This window comes from Cricetulus griseus, chromosome 2, assembly GCF_003668045.3.
Source record: "Cricetulus griseus strain 17A/GY chromosome 2, alternate assembly CriGri-PICRH-1.0, whole genome shotgun sequence".
In the NCBI taxonomy this organism is placed as follows: domain Eukaryota; kingdom Metazoa; phylum Chordata; class Mammalia; order Rodentia; family Cricetidae; genus Cricetulus; species Cricetulus griseus.
Window position 1 is genome coordinate 361,761,814 of NC_048595.1, and position 16,720 is coordinate 361,778,533.

General features: G+C 42.9%; 1 pseudogene; it reads right to left on the bottom strand.

Moving 5' to 3' along the window:
• Nucleotides 1-6,884: 6,884 nt before the first annotated feature.
• LOC100759032 lies at nt 6,885-8,078 on the bottom strand (annotated as a pseudogene).
• Between the last annotated feature and the right edge of the window lie 8,642 nt (nt 8,079-16,720).

Sequence of the window (16,720 nt, forward strand, 5' to 3'; positions counted from 1 at the left end):
ACCTCTCAGGATTTCTTTAGTTGCAGGGGAAAGCTTCCCATTTCCAGCAGTAAATGCAGTCTTATCTGTGGGCTTTGTACAATTTTTATTCATGTAAGGAAGCTCTCCTCTTGTCCTCATTGGTTGGACATTGTTTTCATGAAATAGTGTCAGATGCTATCAAATGGTGTGTGTGTGTGTGTATGTATCTGTCACTATGTGTACTTTGGTAGATTTTCATGTATTGAATCAGTCCTGTGCTCCTAGGATAGGTCCCACTCAGTTATGGTGAGTCATTTTTACATGGTCCTGCATCCGAATCCTAGTACTTAGTTGAGGCTTTGTGACTGCAGTCATAAAGATGTTGCTACGGAGTTTTCTTTTCTCATGATGACGTTTTTTTGATAATAGGGTAAGGCCAGACTCAGATGTGCTTGGAAAGGCACCCTCTTCCTTGATATTCTTTTGTTTTGTTTAATGAACCAGGGTTTCACTCTACAACCCACACATCCCCGGAACTCAGTGTGTAGTCAGGCTGGCCTTGACTTTCCAATAGTTCTGCTGCATTCAGCCTTCTAAGCATTGGGATTATAGGCGTAAGATACCCCACTGACCTTTTGATGTTTCTCATGTTGATTTTGTAGAATTTTTAAGGTATTCAAGTTAATTACCCTTTTTACATTTTGTAAAATTCACTAGTGAAGCCATTCACATGTGCTTTCAACAATGTGTAAGTATGCATCATGCTAATAATCATGTTTTAATTTGCTTCTCACTTTAATACTTTGCTTACTTACATATGTAAAGAAGCAACTGGGATCCTGAAAGATGAACTTTGTTAATGATTGACTGCTTGCAAAACGTTTAGCTTTGTCAGACCAAGGAATTATGTTTGATGGGCTCAGTTCTTTTGATCTGATTAAAGCCATTAATTGAACAAACTCACTCATTTAGTAGACAGTTATTGCATCTATTATGGGTTAGATTTAGGAGGGGTATTTTGACATAAGGTAATATTCTTATTTGTTGCTGCTGTAGAGATGTTTACTGAAGTATCTTTTTATCATCCATCTATCTATTCATCCATCTATCTAACTATCTATCAATCATCTATCTGTCTATCCAGTTATATGCTGATAAAAATAAAAGTTGTAAGCATTAAAAATGTTGATTTGCTCGATGATGGTTTATTTTGTAGATATGGTTCTAATTTGTTCAACTCTTATTCTTGTAATCTGGTATTTAATTATTTGTTCTTTTTGGAAAATTCGACTATTTCTACTTGATAGTCTTATTGTTTGACAATATCCAAGAAATTGTGTAAGTTTTCTGTTCTTTTAGAGCTTGTTACAGCTGACATTTATTCTTTCAATATTAATTAATATTAATTAGTTGTGACTTGACCTCAGTACTCTAATTAGTAGGTATTTATTCTTGGGATAATTATTATCACCATGGAGCAAGGAAAACTAGCAGAAAATAAGAAGCAGAGAACCTTTCGTTACTGATAACATGGAAATTTCTTTCCATGCATATTATTAAACAAATCCAGTGATAAAAAGATTATTTTTAGGTAGGTAAAAGAAGCCCTTTCCTATGTTAAAAACAATTTAGCTGATGCCTGAACAGTTAATCGCACTGCTCCCTACTTCAGAGAACTCTGAAGTACTTAGTCTGAATGAAGAGAGAAGGGACATTCTGCCACTGCAAAGCAAATGAAAGTCTTCAAGGGAGAAATCTGCAGCAGGATGAATCGTTAATCACTCTTCAAGGTCCAGTTCTTCTCATTGAATTTCCTTCTTTTGGCCGGGTGACACATTCAGCGAAGGCTGGTGATTCTATACAATTAATTCCACGACTGTAAGTACCGAGAGAAGAGAGGTTATAAAACCCCGGGAGACTCCTGCGTTCCAGTAAAACCATTAAGAAGGAACTAATGTGATAATAAAGTGAAAAGCAATTCAAAACTTATCAGCCTAATAAAGAGTATAACCAAATATCTTATAGCAATAAAGTACTTTTGGAAATGAAACAGAGGGAAAACCACCTTCCCTTTCAGACTAACAATGTTACCATGGGCTTGGCCTTCATTAATCCAGCACGGTGTCTTGAAGAGGATATTTAATTATCAGGTGATTTGTAACCATACCCAATGGAGAGTTATGGGGACAGTGTTTGATGTCCATCCTCCACATACAAAGTCCAGCCACAGCACTGTCGCCAGCCTTTTCTGTGATTCAGTCAGAAGCAATTCATCCCACAGCGTGGGAGTGAGTTATACTTGCGCATTGAAATAACACCATACTGCCAAGAAGCACAAAGTATTTCATCTATATGAAGGGAGTCGGATGTCAAGAAATGCTTTGTGGCAGATGGCAATACGAACAGGCCTCTCATCTTCCATTTTTACAGCCCTGAGGGGAAGAGAAGTGTAGGTGTTCAGCACCAGGCCCCTAACTCCTTGCTACAGACAGCTGGCTTTCTTTGAAGTGGCCAGTGCCCATTCTGTCTACAGCCTGTGCAGGAGGTACAGAACATACAGAGCTTCCAAGTCACAGCCACCAGAAGCCATTAAGGAGCCGTCACGCTTGATCAGAGTTGCAGAGATGCCAGGCTGGCTCCTGCTGTGGGCTTCCTCCCCTTAAACACCCGTACCATAGCTCCTCTTGGGTGGGCATCTTTGTATTTCTTCTATTTCTCTTCTTTCTTCTATTTCTCTTCTTCCTCCTTCTCCTTGTCTTGATTTACTTCTTCCTCCTCCTTCTCCTCTTTTTACTTTTCTTTGTGAGACAGGGTCTTACTATGCAGCCCTGGCAATCTAGAACTTTTTATGTAGACTAACCTGGCCTCAAATTCACATAGCTCTGTCTGCCTCTGCCTCCAGAGTGCTGGGATTAGAGGTGTGCACCACCGTGGCTCTATTCTAGCCTTTTGTTCCTTTCCCCCTTCTCTCCTTTGTCAGTTCTTTTGTCCTTTCGTGACTCATCTTTTTGTTTCTTCTGGATCCCAGCATGTTATGACATTGGGGTCCCCTCTCCCACAAAAACAGTGCTGACAAGAGGTGGATTTTTCCATATCGATCTTCAAGAATTACAGATTGGAATGAGTTTTTAAGAAAATTTGATCCAATTTTTTCATGTTAAATGACCAGACAACTGAAAAAAGTGGTCGTAGGTCATGGAAACTTGTTGTGTTGGATCAAGAAAACCTGTGGTCCCAGTGTTTGCTTCATGTCTGCCTGGCTGGTTACAGCCAATGCCAGTGCATGGTCAAGCCTCCAAATTGATTGGTGGAGGCATATAAAGCCAGAGAATGAAAGTCATGGCCCCTTTGCCTAGAGCATCAACTGGAACAGCCTTGGGGCAGAGAGGATGTGTAGCAGCTAGTCAGGCTAATGTAGCCCAGTCTGAGACCACAAACACGTCGATGCTTTGCCAGCTGCTTCCCCATTGACCCTGCCAAGATGTGTGCTGGATAGGGGCTGCAAGCCTCAAGGTGTGTGCTGGGTAGGGGCTGCAAGCCTCAAGGTGTGTGCTGGGTAGAGGCTGCAAGCCTGGTGTGGGAAGGAAGACCCACCTTCTCATTTCCTCTTGCTGACCCTGGATTCCATTGACTCCACTGTTTCCTGGAGTCATCTTTTGGAAACAATGCTTACTTTCACATTGCAGTTTCTCCAATTGTCTAGAACTATGTTGGCTACTGACCTCCCAGTAACACCAGCAGAGACCTTTGTACCAGTTCTTGGAGGCCCCTTCCTCGGTTTTGGGGGTTTCATAAGTCTGAATTCTTTGGCTACCCAGGTCTTATGTTTTCATTACTATCTGCATTATAAAGGCAATCAATATTTGACTGTCATCTTCTCATATTAAATTCTTGGTTAAACAATGGGCACATCGTTTCTGATCTGGGTGGCAAGTGCCCCCAGTGATATAAATACCAATCAGTATTCCCCTTCTTATTAGAATAATCCTAATTATCTGCAGAGTATGCACAAAATGTATTACAAATGAAAGAGAACAAGAATGGAAAGGAGCTGCAGACATCTTGGTAGAGCTTCCCACTTTCCTGTGAACACTGCCAGCAGCCGCTATTGGGGGCTCTGCAGTGGGAAGGTTTAAGAGAACAGGCTCCAAGGCTTGTTCCCTGAGGCAAATGAGGCAAGGCCGGGAACTGTCTGGGCCTTTGTTTAAGGAGACAGAGAGGGTACTTTGGCTGGGAGGATAATTTCTTTAATTAAAAATTTATTACATTTGATTGTGTGTGTGTGTGTGTGTGTGTGTGTGTGTGTGTGTGTGTGTGTGTGTGCTTGGATGCACACAAGTGCTTCCGAGTACCACAGTGTGCATGTGGATGCCAGAGAACTTGTGGGAGCTGTTTTTCTCCTGCTACCATGTGGGTCCCAAGAATTGAACTGAGGTCATTCATTTGTTGGCCAGTGTTTCTACCCACTGAACCATCTCACCAGTCAGGGAGAATTACTTAAAAAAAATTGTTTTCTTTATTCTTGAGAATTTCATCCATGCATGCAAAGGAGTATAATCATGCCCACTTCCATTTCCCCACTACAACTCCTCCCATATTCCCTTCAACATCCCTTTTCCCAACTTAAAAAAAATTATTTATGCATTTTAATGTATGAGTGATGTATCTGCATGTTTGTCTGTGTGCCAGAAGAGGGCATCAGACCCCATTATAGATGGTTGTGAGCTGCCATGTGGTTGCTGGGAATTGCTCAGGACTCTGGAAGAGCAGCTGAGCCATCTGTCCAGCACTAATTCTCAACTGTTTTTTAATGTTAATTTTTTATAACCCACTAAGTCCAGTTTGTGCTGTCCAAACATGCATGGGTGTGAGGCCATCTACTGGGACACAAGAAGCCAACCAGTGGCTACATTCTCTAAATAAAAGAAGCCATTCTTCCTTCCCCAACAACTATCAGTTGCCTGTATCTCTTCAGGAAGGGGTGAGGCCTGGAGATTATCTACCCCACCCATGCTAGGCTCTTTGGCTGGCTTGAGTGGGTCTTGGGCAGGGGAACTCTCCAGTTGTGTTATGTCCAGGAGACAGCACTCCTCCCATCTTCCTGCTCTACATTCTTTCTGCTTCCTCTTCTGAGATGTTACCCCACCTTTGGTGTGTCTGAGGGTTAACCTAGAGCACTGAGCCCTTTGACCAGTCATGCACCTCTCTCCCTATTGACTGCTGCCCACTGCAAGAAGAAGTTTCTGTGAAAAAAGTTGTGAGTAGCCCAGGTCTATGGTATAAGCATAAATGTTTGGAAGGTACTCTGACGGCATGATCATTTAGAAAAATAAAATATTAGGTTCTATTCTAAGGCCTGTGACTGGAAGGGTAATTTTTAACAGCTCTAACTTCCACTATGAATAAGTCAGGTTGTATTTTGGAAGATTAAACAAGTACGTGACTTTAAACAGAGTTGCTAACTAATCATTAGAATGTGGCTATGGGTTGGTGGCAGAAATCTCTTTCCTTGGACTTGATAAAATTTGAATAAAAAGCCCCAGATCTAGCAGAGTTGCCTACCCCATATGGCCTGAGTGGTTCATGCATGAATCAGAGCTTTAACCAGCCCTTGGAGATGGCAGAAGTCACAAACTGTGATTCGAGCCAGAAGTGAACTAGCAGCTGTGGTTCATTCTGTTCACTGAACAGTGCAGCCTGTGTCTCACACAGGAATACCCATATGCATGTGCTCGGCAGTCTGGCTGAGTCTTGTTTGCAACTCCCAGAGAAGACATAACCACGGAGCATGATCCTTCTTGAGTGTGTGCCCAATGTTTTTGAGTAAGGCAAGAGTAAATAGGGCAAGAGCATAGAGGGGAAGGTTGTTCTTGACAATATAACAAGCATTCAGTTTTCATAATGCACTTAGCAACAGAGTTGAGACTGTCTCGTGTTTCTTATGTCCTGAATGTCAGGTACAGGTGCGTACAGGGCTTCCTGGTCTCCATAGGGAAAACCAGGAGACAGTATTTATCCCAATGAGGGCTCTAGTAACAGTATATGGCAATATAACACTGACCAAGATAGGCTCCATTGGTTGAGTTTGGGCCCCACCCTGGGTGTTAAGGAATATAGGTGTTATGTTCTGTTGTTGAATGAGTAAAATCACCTCCATGCAGACTACAGAGCAGACATTTGGGAGAAACGATTTCCTGAAAACCCTTAGCATTGAGCAGAAGAGAAAAAGACCAGCTGTACATTGCTGATTGATGTGAGTCAAATGGGGAGTGAAGATAGCCATGGTGACATCAGACATCTTAGTACCAACTGAAAACTGCCTTCCTTCATCAGAGAAACACAAACACAAACACAGAGCAGACCTCTTCAAATACTGATAACTCTTTAGACTCACTCTATAGTCTATATCTTCCAAAATAATCAAGTTGAGAATTATTTCTTGAGCAATAAAAGTTAACACAATCCAGAATGAATTCACTTGGAGATGATGATAAAACCAAAGTGTAGTTTTAAAGATGAAAGCCATTTTACCCACACAGCGTGTTTCACACTACATGGATAACCCCATGAGATGCTTCACTACAGAGTGTAGAGAACTATTCTGCTTCAAAGCCATCTTTGTTAACATTGTTACAACACACATTTGTTTTTACACATAGCATTTCTTAAAATCCAGTGGGACTTGCATGCTGAGATCATGCTGGGAAGTGGCCTGAGGTATTCTCACACATGTAGAAGCATGGACGAAGATAAATGCGCCTTTTAAAATCTGGGCTTGTGGAAAGTTTGTTTGGAGCTTATCCCAAAGCACGCTGGTCTAACACAAACCACCAAAAAGAATGCTAGACACATGGGCTGTTGATTACTATTCTGATTCTGTAATTTCTAGGGACAAGGTAAGGTTGGATTTGCCTTTTTTTTTTTTTTAACATATGAAGCTGTTTAATTAGGTTGATAGCAATTTAAAAAACCAGTTTGTGAGGATATATCCTGTTTGTCAGAGAGAACTGAGACCTCAGGTAGCCAGGAGCTGAGGAACAGCTTTGATTTTTAGCAAAAGCTGCGAGTCCATGGTTTTCTGATCGGGCTTGTGTTGCTCTGTAATCCCATATTTCTCCGACTCTGTGTAGAAGATCTTGCCCTCCTGGGCTTGCACAGTTTCCTCCTCCACCTCCACCTCCTCCTCCTCCTCCTCCTCCTCTTCCTCCTCCTCCTCCTCCTCCCCCTCCTCCTCCCCCTCCTCCTCCTCCTCCTCCTCTTCTTCTTCTTTTTGGTTTTTTGATACAGGGTTTCTCTGTGTAGCTTTGGAGCCTATCCTGCCTGCCTCTGCCTCCCGAGTGCTGGGATTAAAGACGTATGCCACCAACGCCTGGCTATTTTCTTTTTCTTTTTTGCTTCTTCTTGAAGTAAGCATCAGTTAGGTGTTTGGGGATTTTAACCTTGCTGATATCAACTTTTGTAGAGGTGTCGATGACAAACTTCTGGTGTGTTCTTCGCAGAGGAACTCTGTTAATGGCAAGAGGTCCTGTCACAAGTAGCAAGCCACTGCCCAGCTGCTTCAGGAAAACCACCCTCTTGCCCCTGTGGTGCCCGGTGAGGATGATCAGGACAGTCCCCGGAGTGATGCTGCCACAAAGCCTTCTCACGTGCTGACTGAAGGGCTTTTGGCCATGGCTCAGCAGCTTCTGAGGAACATCTTCAGTAGGGTAACACCAGGGCATTTTTGGAAGCTTAACCACCCGGGTACCACCGTTCTTGTCACCCCCAACTGGTTTAGTGACAGTAGCAAAGACCTTCTCCTATTTCTTCTTTTCAACCTTGTTTTTTTTTTTTTTTCCCCAGCTGAGTATTTTCTTTTGTACAGGGCCTTTCTGGACTACATAGCAGATCGGGAGTACCTGCCAATTCCTCTAACCAGGCCAGGGTTCCGGCTGCAATGGGGCTTCCCCTTCTTGAGCTTTTAAAGCTTAGGGCCACCCTTTTTGGCTGCGCCAGTGGCAGGGGCACCAGCTGCAGGCATCACCACCAGCCTTCTTGGCTGCTGTTTTTTTTGTTTTTTGTTTTTTTTCTTTTTTTTTCTCTTTTGTGTCAGGCTTCTTGGCTTTTTCACCCGCCATTTTGCAAGATGGGCAAGGTTGGACTTTCTGTTCACAAATTAGACATGGTCATATGACTTGAGTTGGCCAATAAAGTGTCATCAGAAGCCTGAAAGAGCTAATGTACCAATTACAGTCACATTTTCAGGCCTTAACAGTTCCGATTGTGGGGGCTTTGTCAGATTGTACCCCTAAGTGAAGACAACTTCAAGCCATCTGCCCCTCCCTGCCTCCAGCTGATTCATAATGAGGATATCACTTGAGAAAGAAATCATTATTTTCTCCAGAATTTACCTTTTATTCTGACCAGTTCATAAATTGCTAGCAGGAGCAGGGCAGCATCCTAACTAGAGAAGCATAATTTGTAATCGATTTGAAGGACAAGTTGCAGGCTGTGGAGGGAGCATTGCAAAGTCTGGGGGGATGACAGGTGACCTAGCGGCTTTGGTTAAACTGCTGCCCCCAGTGACTCGGAAGGCAGATTGCATATGAATTGATAGCTATAGGGAAAGAGGCGGGAAATGCAATGATAGTAATGTGTTTTGGTTTCTATTGGTTGACTTTGACAAGGTTTTTGTAAGAAACAAGGTCACAAAAGAATTAGCTGGGTTCCAAGCAGGAATTAATGGAAAGTGTGAAGCTACATGGTGTCAGAAAGGCTGACTGATTTCAGGTGCCAAACAGTAGGGGATAAAATTGGGAGAGCCTCCTGGCAATAAAAATATATTAAAGCCGAGCCTTGCAGTACAGGGCACGACCTGCACATCTACCTTCAAAAACCACTCACCTGATTATATTTCATTTGCCATCACATCATTATCAAAGCCCATGAAGGGACTAAAGTGTACCAGAGTAAAGGCCAAGGAAGTCTTTGAAGAAAATTTGTAGGTGTGGTTGTTAGCACACGAACTGTCACCAGGCAGATACAAAGCAGATGAAGTCATTGCAAGAGGCGTCCTACAAAGGAACCGCCAGACAGAATGAAAAAAATATGGGACTTAAAATGACCTAAGGACCAGAAACAACTTGGAGCAGGAAGTGAAATGAGAAAGTTGGGCAGCCTTCAAGCTAAGGGTGTTCTCAGATTCCTAATTTACAGTCCATGAAGCATAAGGGGAAAACAAGCCAGAGACAGCCGAGTATAGGAAATGAGGCTTCCTTCACCGAGCACAATAAGGACCAATGACCTTCTCTAGGAGGACCTCACGCTGTTTGTCCAGGGACTTTCAGAGATGCTTACAGCCAGTGTTGCTGTCCACCCCTCCCCTCTTCTTAGATAGAAATGCTTCCTGGGGGCATATGTTTCCTAGTTCACTTTTGTGAATGGGGTGTATAGACTGTAGATAACTTGTCTTTTTAGTTCATGGTCTCTAGAACAGTAGGTGATCATCCAGGCCCAGGTCAGTTATCCTATCACCTCTTGCTATGGACTACAATGCATCCTTCAGAATTTATATTGAAGCATTAGCCCCCAGTGGGATTAGATTTACAAACAGTGGCTTCAAAAGAGTAGTTAGGGTTATATAAGGTCACAAGGCTAGGTCTTACTCCAATAAGATGGGTGGTTTTATGAGAAGATAAAAGCAACAGAGGAAAGGCTACATGTTATGTGAGAACACTGCTGTGGGATAATCTTTTTTGTACACTGTGAAGATGTGTCTCTGCCTAAGAAGCATTCTGATTGGTTTTATAAGGAGCTAAATGGCCAAAATCTAGGCAGGAGAGAATAAGTGGGACTTCTAGGGATAGAGAGGAACTCAGAGGGTTAGAATCTAGGCATGCAGGAGATGCCAGCAAGACTCTGAAGAAGTTGGACATACAGTAACTGAGCCATGTTGCAGAATGTAGATTAATAGAGACTGGTTAATTTAAGTTATAAGAGCTTGTTGGGAAAAGCCTAAGCTAAAGGTCAAGCTTTCATAATTAACAAGTCTCTATGTTTTTATTTGTGAGCTGGTGACCCAAAGAAAAGTTTGACTACATTTGGCACCCAACGTGGGGCACTACCCCACAGAAGGAGAAGTCACACCAGCCAGTGCCATCATAGTCGCCACCTGTAGTCAGCTTTTTTAAAAACCTCTTTTTTTTTGGTTCTTTGGGTGGGGGGGTTGGGCTGCCACCCAGTTCCCAAATAAATCACATGGAGGCCTTATTCTTTCTTATGAATGCCCAGCCTTAGCTTGACTTATTTCTAGCCAGGTTTTCTTTTCTCCACTTTTAAATTTAAATTAGAAACAAGATTGTTTTACATGTCAACCCCAGTTCCCTCTCCCTCCCCTCCTCCCTAGCCAGCTTTTCTTAATGTAAATATCCAGTCTATCTTTTGCTTCTGGGTGTTTACCTTTCTCTATTTCTGTAGATCTTTCCTTTCCTTCTTATTCCATGTCCAGCTGTGTGGATGGGTGGCTGGACCCCAGCATCTTCCTCTCCTTTTTTCATTCCTTGATCTTCTCTTCCCAGATTTCTTGTCCTATTTATTCTCTCTGTCTGCCAGCCCCACCTATCCTTTCTCCAGCCTTGCTATTGACCATTCAGCTCTTTATTGGATGAATTAGGTATTTTAGACAGGCAAAGTAACACAGTTTCACAGAGTTAAACAAATGCAACATGAAAGAATGCAACACATCTTTGCATCATTAAACAAATATCCCATAGCACAAACAAATGTTACACACCTTAAAATAATATTTCACAATATTGGGCCTCTCTGCAAGCACTGAGAACAGTTGGCTACCACACTCGGGAACTCTGGAAAGTGTGCTCAACAACTTCCTGGAGCTGGGATGGCTAGGAGGAGCTAGGATGGTTAGGAGGATCTGGATGATTAGGAGGGGTTGCCATGGTTAGAAGGAACTGGGATGATTAGGAGGAGTTGGGATGGTTAGTCTCTGCTGGGATGATTAGATGCAGCTACCACCTGTGCCTGTAGCTCTGAAGGGGGCCGAGCCAGCTGCTAACACCATGTGTTAAGGAAGCCATGCAGCAGGTAGCCTAGCTGCCACCTAGCAGTTTAAAGTTTGTCTCCTATGGACAGAGAATGCTGCAAGTGTGTGGCTGCAGGCATGCAAAAAGTCATGTCCAGACTGGAAAATCCCTATAAACATATGCAATATGTTTAGAAATGTGATTTGGTGCTAAAGAAAAAAAATGAGTATAGAGAGTCATAAGAATAGTTTAAAAAATAATGAAACAAAGTCTAGTCAGTTGGTAGAACATGGGACTCTTAATCCCAGGGTCGTGGGTTCAAGCTCCACATTGGGTGTCATTTGTAGTAGTACTTTTTCATCAGGACCACCAGCCTGCAAATAATGACATGGAGACCTACTGTTAGTTATGAAAAGTTGACCTTTATCTTAGGCTTTCCCCCAACTAGATCTTGTAACTTAAACTAACCTGTCTCTATTAATCTATGTCCTGTCACAGGGCTTTTACCTTTTTTTTCATTTTGTATGTCTGACTTGTTCTGCATCTTGCTGGCATCTCAGTCTCTCTTCCTCCCAGAGTCCTCTCTCTCCCTGGAAGTCCTGCCTATTGTCTCCTGCCTAGCTATTGGATATTCATCTCTTTATTAAACCAATCAGAAGGCACCTTAGACAGAGGCACATTTTTACCGTGTACAATAAGATTACCCAACAACAGAACACAATGAGGAGATGGCTATGTACAAGCTAAGGAGACAGGCCACACAAGAAATTAAACCCAAGAGGCTTTGATCCTGGACTTATAGCCTCCGGAATTGTGAGACACATTTCTGCTTTTTAAGCCACCCCGTCTGTGGTATTTTGTTACAGAGGCTGTAGCAAACAATGAACTCCTAATGGAGATATGAAGAGCATCACCCAGAACCTATGGCTAGGTGGGGATTTTGAAGTCCTCTTGGGGAGAGAATAAGTGAAAAAAGCTTATACAGTTGGGTGACCAGATGCTAGGTTGCAGTTATCCTTAGGGCTTTGTGTCAGTATTCTATCATGGTAGGGTTCTTTTCCATGCCTTCCTGGAATGGCCACATGGCTCACTTGGCCAAAGCAATATGAGCAGAGTTGATGGATGCTTCTTCTGCATAGAATCTTTTGTTTCATTTTGTTTGGAGATGGGTCTAATGCAGACCAGGCTAGTCACGAACTCCTCCTGATCTTCTATCTCTGTCTCCCAGGTGCTGGGATTACAGGTATCTACCGTTAGCAGGTGTACAGTCTTATCTTCTGAAGCACCATTTGCTGATTTTCATTCTCTTCATAACTGCAATCTGTGACATCCAGATGGCAGAGTGTCTATTAGCTTGTGTTTCCAGCCAACCCACAATAGTCATGGGTATAGGTGAGATACAATATTTAAAGCCACTCTAGTTGTGGGGATGGTTTATGACAGTGGCACAAACAAATCTGTCTTGGCTGATCAAATCAATAAAGAAGGTAGAGGAAATTTCCCAGATTCTCATAGAAAATGACTGTATATGATCAAGTAATTCAATATATTACTGTTTGTCCTTCATTAATTAGATAAACAGAACTAACCTGGGGGATGCCCATCAGTCACTGTGCTATGCTTTTGCATTCAGGCAATGCTATTGAATCCTGGTTGGAGAACATGTTTTAAGTTAGGCTGTTAGTATGATGATGGATTGATTCTCTTAAAACCACTCATAGTTCTTTGCTCACCAGATTCCATATAGCCAGTCAAGGGCTGTGTGTAATCATCAGTCCAAGCCAAGCCTGGGCCTCATTCCCATAGCATTAGTTCCACTCACTTTGGGCTGCAGCGACACTAGAGGAATTGACTCTGAGCTCCCAAAATTCTCTGGACTGTGTCGAGGTTAAACGTGAACCACAAGCCAGAAACAGGGTCAGATTATATATGACTCTCAACAGTTGTCAAATGAGAGCATGACGACCCCACTAAGTACTGTATATTTTTATGAATAATGAAGTTTATAAGGAATTTAGCACACATTCTGTGATGTTGTTAGAATAGGGCCTTAAGACTAGCTTGAAACATGCTATAGACTAGAACATGTGGTATCCCTTGTGGTCCAGAACACAGACTCTCAAGGAAAGAAATGAGGGTTAGGGGAGGAAACAAGCTCGAGAGGACTCCTGGGAAAGACTGCATATGAGGGGGAGGGTAAAATTGAACTTCTAATCAAAGCATTGCCCTTTCTTCTGGAAGCTTCCAGATGTCTTCTGCCACATCTACTTGAGGGGCCATTTTGTACAACATGCCCTGTCTTCCCTCCCTACAACTGATTGGCCGACTGGGGATTTCAGGTCACATGTAGGTGCTTTCCCAGGAGTTTGGACTTAAGGCCTGGAGAATTGAACACCTCTTTCTCTCTAGTGGCAGAGACTGTAATTGCCCAAGCTACAAGTTGTTGATAGAGCTGTCTTGCCCCTTTGGAAGGCCTATTGAGAGGAATGGAAGAATAAAACAGATGAGCACCAGAACAGAATCTCAAGGAAAAGAAGGGCCTGCGAGAGTAAACCTCTTCGTGTAAAGTGCCAGTCATAGGCATTTTGTTACGGCAACAGGAAGCCAAGACTCTGCCTTTAGTTAATTCTTTTTCAATTAGCGGGAGGATGTAAGAGCAGCCAAATCAATCTTGAGAATTTATCAACCAAGTCAGTAGGCACTTTAGCTCTGTAACATAAAACATATGGATCTGAAGCTTAAGTAATCCTGTATTAGAAGACAAAGAAGCGCCTGGAGCTTGGTGCAGTTCCTGCCTTATCCTTTGAGGCATCAGCTTTAAGCATTAATGCGTGTGGGAAGTGAATCTACAAAGGGGCCAACAGACATTATCCCCAAATAATTTTGCTATAATGTCTTCCTACTTCTAGCTTGTCTTAAATTTCACAGGGACATAAAAACAGGAGAAAAGAGAGCAGACATCTTTTCTCTTGGTGATGTCCTCACTGGTATTTCACAGGGATGTATAATTCCACTAGCTTACTAGTGGTTTCTTTTATATTTATTTTGAAACAGAATTATACAGAGTTACGGGCTAGCATGTTACATTTTAGTACTTGTACACAGCATGTATTGTTAAAGACAAGCCAACATGCTCTGTAAAGAGTGATTCTTGGTTAAAAAAAATCATGCAAAATCATTGCTTCTAGCTTTTTTGAAATACATTATTTATTGTTATCTGTCGCCATGCTACTGTACAAGACCAGGATATATTTCCCTTAGACAACAAGAACTTGGTACCCACAGTCCTCCCCTCCCCACTGCTCTTTCTCCCCATCTCCCCAGCCTCTGGTACCCACCATTCTACCCTCAACTTCCATGACAGATACTTTTCACATATAAGTGAAACCATAGAATACTTGTCTTTTCACACCTGGGTCATTTCACTTGACATAATGACTTCTGATTTCAAAGGATTTTATTCTTATGGCTGAGTGATATTCTATTGTGTAAGTACATTTTTTTTTCAAGACAGGGTTTCTCTGTGGCTTTAGAGCCTGTCCTGGAACTAGCTCTTGTAGACTGGTCTCAAATTCACAGAGATCCGCCTGCCTCTGCCTCCCGAGTGCTGGGATTAAAGGCGAGCGCCACCAATGCCTGGCTATGTAAGTACAGTTTTTTTTTTTAAATATATTCACATGATACATATTCAAGAGCCTAAAAGCCTCAGTACTTTTATCATTCAGTACTTCACCCTACTTGTGTTTACTGTTTTCCTAATTTTCCTTCTAAGACATGCTTTCACGATATGATCAGACTAAGCTTGGTCAGGAAACAGAAGCTTCTCTACATGGTTCAAATGTTAACTGTTTCAGTAAAGGCTTACACGACTGTGGGAGCATCTGAGGGACTGAAGGCAGAGGCTGTAACACTGGGATCTCAGCCAGAACATGGGAGTGGGTGGTTTGTTTGACTCATGGAACTGCTGTAGTTCTCAGAAGTCCCCGGGCAGCCTGCTCCATGTATCTCATGGTGTAGTGCAAGGCAGGTGGTTCACCAGCTAGGAGCGCCCAACTCACATCTGCTGGTGCTTGATTCCAGTTGCTTCTAGAGGGCAAAGCAAGCTGCTTTTGAAGATGGAGGTTTCTGCCCCACCTGGTCCCACAACCCCTTTGCCCCAAAGAAACACACAGAGACTCATATTAATTTATAAACTGTTGGCTGATGGCTCGGGCTTCTTATTGGCTAGATCTGTCTTAATTATTAACCCATTTTTATTAATCTATGTATTGCCACATGGCTGTGACTTACCTTTATCGGGCATGTTAGTCCTTCAGCAGCATGGTGTCTCCTCGAGGCCTCCCTCTGCCTTCCTCTCTCCAGCCTTCTCCTGATCTGGTGGCCCCACCTAAGCTTCCTGCCTGGCTATTGACCAACCAGTGTTTTGTTCATCAACTGGTAAGAGAAAGATTTTTACAGAAGGACACCCCCCATCATCCTTTCTTCTGTCTCTCATTTCAAATAGGGCCTCTCGGTAGAGGACTCAACCCAGAACCATGCTGGGATGAGGTTGCTGGGGATTGAAGCTCCCTCCTCCTCTGTTGGGATGAACAGACTTTAGAAGGAGGTGGTGGTGACAAGGTGTTAGTAACAATCAGTCCTGTGGAGGGAATGGGTAGAGTGGTGAGCTTTCTGCTGTGCTTTGAAAGGCTTCCTCTTTTAAGAAAAGAACGTGCCCATGTTTGCTAAGCTCAGTAGTTAAGAACACTAGGTGGTCTTCCAGAGGTCCTGAGTTCAATTCCCAGCAACCACATGGTGGCTCACAACCATCTATAGTGGGTTCTGGTGCCCTCTTCTGGCATGCAGGTATACATAAAGAATACTTATACATAAAATTAAAAACAAAAAGAAAAGTGTCTTAGTTAGGGTTACGATCGCTATGATCAAACACCATGATCAAGAGCAACTTGGGGAGGAAAGGGTTTATTTGGCTCCCACTTCCATATTGTAGTGGAAGTCAGTACACAGAAGTCAGTACAGGAACTCAAACATGGCAGGAACCTGGAGGCAGGAGTTGATGCAGAGGCCATGGAAGGGTGTTGCTTACTGGCTTGCTCCTCCTGGCTTGCTAAGCTTGCTTTCCTATAGAAGTCAGGCCACCAGCCCAGGAGTGCCTCCCACAATGGGCTGGGGCCTCCTACATCAATCACTAATTAAGAAAATGCCTTATAAGCTTGCCTGCAGCCCAATTTTATGGAAGCATTTTCTCAATTGGAGTTCCCTCCTGTCAGATGATTAACCTGTACTAAGATGTCAAAACTAGCTGGCACCAAAAGTCAGGTGAATCCCTGAAGCACACATGTACATATAAATGCATAGACAACACTTGTATAAGTGTATATACCACGCATACATACATGCATGCGTGTGCATACAAATGTACATCCTATAAACGTGCACATACAAATGTATAGACTACATACGCATACTAATGCATAGACCACTCACACATTCATACATATGTACAAGTGCATATCCCCTGCCCCAACACATACAAGATCACATTAACACACACACATACACACAAACACTCATTAAATAAAAGTGAGTCTCTGAGATTTTTCTGCCACACCAACACTCACTCTTCACTACGTCATGCTTCCATCTCGTCACCTGGAAATCAGGCTGACTATGCAGGCATGCCACCTGCCTCAGGGAACACACCCTGTGCTTGATTTAATGCTTGGCTGTTGTTGCCT